Below are 6,699 nucleotides of genomic sequence, written 5' to 3'. Positions count from 1 at the left end.
TTTTTTAACATGAGTTAGTTAACGGAGATTTGCGTAGATTAGGTTAATGTTAACTTTGAAGTCGACTCGTGTTGCTTGCTTGTATGTACATTTTTTTAAAAATAAATTTGTTTCGATATCCAATTTAACCGAGATGTTCCGTGAATCTATACGAGAAATATAAATAAATGTGTGTCGGCGACTTGACGTGTTTACGATAAATAGTTCAAAAACAATCCGAAATAGATCACTGATTTGGATGCTTTGGTTTTGGGTTTGGAAAAAGAATAGAACCCGTCGTGTAAAACGAAACTAGAGAGGAAGATTAGAAAGAATGACCTGAGAGAAGAGACTACCGATTTCCTAGGAACAAAAAAAGAAAGAAAGGAAGAGTGATGGGTTGCGGTTTTTTCGTTGCGATTGTTCTAAAAATCTAGATTGGTGACTCAACACTACTAATACCCTTTGGTGGATTGCCGCTTAAAGTGTCTTAGTCGTTTCTTTTCGAATCGTGTAATCGACGGTATTATTCGAATGTCTTTTGAATTACTGAATTTACCCTGATGAAACCTTGCAGTGACGTATAGCTTTCAATTAAAAAAGAAAAATTAAAAAATAATAAATTACAAAAATAGAAGGACGTTTGTTTTACGTTACGTGAATTATATAAAAGTGAGAACTAATAGTCTCGTCCTTGCTACTAGTACCCTTCGATATGAGTAGCTTTAAACCGTTTCATGAAAAAAATTAAAAGAAAAACCCGAAAAATATTATATTAACCTGACAAATGTAATCGTAACCCGAAAAGTGTAATAGTAACCCGAAAAATATAATAGTGACCTGGCAAATTAATAATAACCTGATAAATGTAATAGTAACCTGGCAAATATGTGTGTGTATATGTATATTTTGAAACTACGTTCTCGACTTGAATATAAAAAAAAATGAAATCGTTCTGGTTCTGTTAGAGAAGGTATCTTAAACTGACATATTTTCTAAGGTAACTTGTAAAGTAACTTGTGAATCTAAATTATTATGATGAAGAAATCCAAATAAATAAACGACCGAGTGAATTGTTAGAGAGCCAAACAATTTAAAAAATTAGAAAAGAAAAAGTTACGAGGAAAACGTGTGCTTTGGCTCCCATTTTTTACGTTTCCCGAACCTTGGCGAATGTTAGATGTTAGCCTAATCGAGCTATGCGTCACTGCAAAATTTCGTTAAAATATGCTAAGAAACGCCCGAGTTATCGTTGCAAAAGTCACTTTTCGAACATCTCCGGTTAGCCGAGGTTCGCCAACTAATACCAGTTCGCCAACTAATACCAGACGCTACACCGTGTATATGCGAAATACGTCTTGAGTGGGAGTTTTCGATTTGTGTCGCGATGTCGACTTCGAAAAGTTAAGAGAAATCTCAAAAACCACCCAAATATCCTGCTAATCCATCCATCAAAATGTTGACAAAAAAAAAGTTTAAAAGTTGTCTTGTTCGTCTCACTGTTTCGTATGGTGCCAAAACCCTATTTTTAATAATTAAAAAAAAATCATTTTTAAAGTGAGTTTGTGAAGTGTTTCTTTTAATTCACATTAAAATTTCAAGTTAAAAAGTTCAAAACTATTTAAATGACCCTTAATGTGTGATATTTTGTAAAGATCGTGTTTTCGCTTAAACTTGTGGAAATGGACTAAACTTGTATTAGTTAAAATAGTTCGTATGTCGCGATAGATAAAAGTTTGTGTCTTGTCTAAAAAGTATGGAACGGAATGATTGTTTTGGAGTCGTAAAGAAGTCGTTTTGAGTTGTTTTTGATATTTCGGATTTCTAATAAATTTAACCTGAAGATTCGTATTAAGAAAAGAAAAAGAAAACTCCTACTTGAGACTCGCCCCTTGTGTGAGGGTGTGAGGGAGGATTATTTACCCGATCCGTTCTTTAAAAGTTCGTTGCTAACTCGAATGATGACTACCCCGGAAAATGCTTAATCTAAACTTAAATACAGGGTCGTTCACGCCATATCAGATACTCTGTGGAACGTATTGTAATCGACTTGAACGTTAGAGAGATTAAAGTATTGAAGTTACGTTTTTACAAAATACTATGATGAGTTTTGAAATTACTGGAAAATTATTGTCAAATGGTGTGAACGATCTTGTACCTATGATATTTCTTCTCTGTAGGTGACGTGAATCGACTGTGAGAAAATCTTCTTTCTGTTCTTGTTTAAATCCTCCTTATCCACTGCAGAGTCTCGAAGTTATGTTGCTGTTGTTTTTTGTCTTTGTGCTGCTGCTGCTGCCGTCGTATTCTCCTCCTTCTCCTCCTCCTCATTTTTCTATATCCTTTGGTTAACCTAAAAAGGCTTGTATCAACAATTGTGCATTTACAAAACAAAAAGAAAAAAGTGAAGTATTGGAATTATTTCTTAATGCAAACTGTAAATCTACAGGGTGTTTGGTACTTCGATGCAAACGATGCAAATATTTAAAGGAATGAAGAAGAGAATTAAAATTATTTTTTGACTGGACGTTTTGGTAATAATGTAGGTGATCTTACCTCCAGAATCAAATGTGTATATTTACGGTGTGTGTCCTACATAATAATAGGTGAATTAGTAGTTAGGGGTTGGATTGTTCTTTGAGTAATTTTAAGTATTTTGTTCTTCAACAGTTTTAGGAAATTTTAAAATTAATTCATTTTAAATAATCCGGTGGGAAACTGTAGCTGTAGGTTTTGATAAATTTCGCATAAAACATTTTCCTTACCTTTAGGAAATACACTGTATTCGAGTATTTAAAAATATATACATGTTGGGTGCAAGTTAAGTGAGATCATTAATTTTAAGAGAAGGTTCCTTCACATATTTTCTCATATTTTATGAAAAAATGTTCATTTAAACCTGTCCCCTAATTTGCATTAGTTTTATTAATTGTGCGGTTTAGCCCCGATTTTTTTTAAATTATAGAGCTGTATAAACTACACATTTTCATCAAAAATGGCCTGGTGGATGTAAAATTTTAACAAGTCATATTGACGATTTATTAAAATTTTGCTCTTGAAAACTGTCACAGTAGGCCTTAAATTTTACATTGACCAGGCCATTTTTTATGAAAATGTGCACTTTGTTGAGCTCTATAATTTTTTTAAAATCCATGCTGAATCGTACCTTTGATAAACTTTTTACGGACTAACTCTGAAACAAATGTGTATATGTTTACCAAAATAATAATATACAAGTAAAAATTCTCTCTACGTTGAACTTTACTATATTTGAGTAGAAACTATCTACTTGTTGTAAATAATGGTTTTTGTTAAAATAGCTGTGTAAGAAATAAAAGGAAATATCCTACATGTTATAATTTGTTTAAAGAAAAAATAATATCTATAAAAACTTGAAGTTAAAAAAAATAATTCCTTTTATTTGTCTATATTTTACAGCTTCTTACTTCTCCTATAAAATTAAAAAAAAAACTATATAACTAACCTTGAAGATGTTTTATTGTTAAAATGGATGAATGCCTACTTTTTCAATTAAAAAATTCAGTTATTAATGTAATACACACTTTGTATAACTGTTGTATTTTGAATTTTAAATTAGTTCCCTGTATAGAGACACTACTGCTGTATGATAGACTTGTACCTTGTTGGAAATAAGCACTCGATATTCAAATTAAAACCAAATTTCTGTGCTTACCTTGGATATTTTCTTCTCCGACAAGTTCTGCTCTCTGCTCTCTGCTCCTTTTTACCTTGCTCACGCCAAATGTACCTTACGAATTTACCAAATGCCATTTCTGCTGCTAAAAAAAGTTACTAAAAAATTATTAACAAATACCAACTCCCTGTTCCTGCTGAGAGAGTCCATGCCGATGAAACTTCGATGTATCCCTGGCCCCCCTTGATCTGGTCAAATTGAACCCGTGTATAAAACGTGTTCAGTGTTTGCTAAAAGGGGCAAATGATGACATCCTGCCTCTTCTTTAGTCACTCAGACTCTTTCGAGTCAAAGTTCTGGTCGAGCTAAACCTACCTACCTACTGAAAATGTGTTAAAGTGTGTCTTTTGTAAAAGCTAGATGTGTGAATTGATTGATGAGGAGCGAATTTAGGCAAATGTGGAAATTTTTGCCCAAAATTTCCTTGTACCACTTGCTTGCTTGCTTGCTCGTTAAGGTTCTTCGAGAACCTTAAACTTGAAGTTGGTGGTGCCAATCTTCTTTCTAGGTCCCCACGATTTGAGGTGCTGCGCCCTGTGAACCCTACGTTTTACCTATTTTAGCGAGTCGCCCCCTACCGTGTGTAGGTGACACCCTCACTACCTGCAGCCTCGATAACCATATCGAGCCACTTTCCAATGGTGTGCCCCCTTGCTGCTGGTGCCCCTCTGCTGTTGCTGCTGCTAACCTGAACCAAATTTTCCTGTTCTCTTCTCTGTTAAAGTTTTATTTTGGGTTCTTACCTGATGTACCTTAACGCCCTTTTTCCGATCCTCCGTCTCGGCCCCCATTTTGCCCCCCATTTGGAACCCCCATTCTTTCGACGACGTTTTTGTCATCTTTATTCCCTCTAAACGTTTGAATCTGGATCGTTCCTCTTGAAATAAGTGGATTGATCCGTTTTTGATTCAAGAACAAGGAATTAATCCTTTGTTCGTTACGTTGTGAGGATAGAACGGGTGGTTCCCGACGATTGCGTCGAATTGAATTGCAACGAATTGCCGTCTGGGACCTTCCCTTTCGCTGACTTTCCGACTTGTGACGATCAGCACCAGCTCCCTCTGAGATGGCCCTTCGGTACCGTTCGATTCCTATCGTGGCCGCAGATGGAACCACCGGTAAAAAACCGTCTCCTCGCAAAATCCTAGAACTTAGACTAGTAAAGTTTTCGGTGGCTGTCGCCGTCTTTTCCCTCGGGATCTGGACCAGTTAACGACAGCGGCACTTGTTGCTGCACCTCTTCGGGGGGCGTCGTGAACGAAGGCCTCATCGGTGCTGGCCCCATTGATGATTCCTCCGTTTGCCCGTTCACCGGGGGGCGACTCCGGCTTGTGGTCGTTGTTGTTCTGCCGGATCTAACAATTGGGTTAAGACCCCCAAAGAGGGGTCGGTCGAGAGGCCGACTCCTCGTCAAGGTACCTGGAGGGTTTATTCTCCACGTATCTTTGCGTTGCGTCCGTTTCTTTGCCGGGCCCTCTTTGGGCCCGGTGTCGTACAGTGTTGCCGGATTGTGCAAGAAATCAAAAAAATAAGGGAATTCTTCCAATGAATGCTTTTCTGAAAATTACTGGGTTTCCTCAATAATTTTCATCATTGTGGATGTTGGGGGTCAATTTGCATAAACGAATAATGCAAATTAACCCTTCAACACCCCCTCTTTACCCCCCTTTGTACCATCTCTCTCATTCACCTTCTTTTGTTATAATTTTTACCTGTAAATCGATTAATTTACATTAACAAATTCCATTAAACCAGTGCTAAATAAAGCTTCAATTATTAACAAAGTAATATTAGTTTTAAGAACTTCAAAATCATATTCGTATGTATCTCTGTGTAGTTTAAAGCACTTTTCGCTTTATATAACGGAAACGAAAAGAATTGAGGAATCTATCTTTCCCCAATGGCAAGTTATGACTTTCTAATACCAAAACCATCTCGTATAAATAAAAATAAACGTTTGTTATAACGAAAGAAGGTGAAAATTATTGCAATTTTCGGAGAGAGACAAAAATGGCAACGTCGCCGCCACAGCGGATACACAGCGAGGTAATGACGATTCATAGGAAGAATTCCCCGAATGTTTATTAGTATTCACCTATGATGGATTTCTTTAAATGGCAATTTTTAAAGAAAACCATTGGATGAAATTCTGAAAATAATTATATGTACATTAATTAACACTGTTTCTTTATCTATGACTGTTATTTTTTATGCCACTATTTAAAATGTGTTGTTATGTTACAATTTTCAATTATTAAACTACCAACAAAAGGTTGGTGGATTATTTCAAAGACACGTTGATACATTGTGGTAGCCACATAAATGAGAACCGTGATAAAGATGTATCAACTAATTTACTATAATGGAAATTTAAACAAAAATTATTGTAATTTTGCTAAATTAAATATTGGTGATACAATGTGTCTTCCTTCATACAATGTATCTTGGTTATACAATGTAGGAACATTTACTGTAAGGGAAATTTAAACAAAAAGTATTGTAATTTTGCTAAAATAAATATTCCCTTCCGATAAACGTTTCTTGCACTGTTAATAAAACAATATTCTAAGACCAAATAAATCCCAAATATAAGAAAACCCTTGAAAGTATAGAAGTGGTTGCTTTCGAAAGAGCCAAAATTGACAAATGATTAGGGCTTGAATCACCGAAAAGGCAGGCGCGCCCCATTCACACTTGAAACGCAAGAAAGTCCAATTTTACTTATTCTAAATTGCAATTGAAAATGATAGACCAAAGCTGACTGTACCTACCTTGGTGAAAGCCGTGGAGCCGTGGAAAAGCCCTACTTTCTCGACCATCCCAGAAATTGAGGATCCAACCGATGCTATATCTCGAAGACTCTGAAGGATCATGATAGTTGCTTGCTGTGGTGGGTAGTAGAATTCTTTTCGCTTCGTCGGGGTGGAACGCTTCAGTTGCACATGTTTTGACTGTGGTTTCTGTACTAAAAACAGAGGAATAGTTTTGGGTAAATTCCAATTGCA

The sequence above is a fragment of the Euwallacea fornicatus genome, chromosome 38, assembly GCF_040115645.1.
Source record: "Euwallacea fornicatus isolate EFF26 chromosome 38, ASM4011564v1, whole genome shotgun sequence".
Taxonomy (NCBI): Eukaryota; Metazoa; Arthropoda; class Insecta; order Coleoptera; family Curculionidae; genus Euwallacea; species Euwallacea fornicatus.
Note: the sequence above shows the minus strand (reverse complement) of the source record.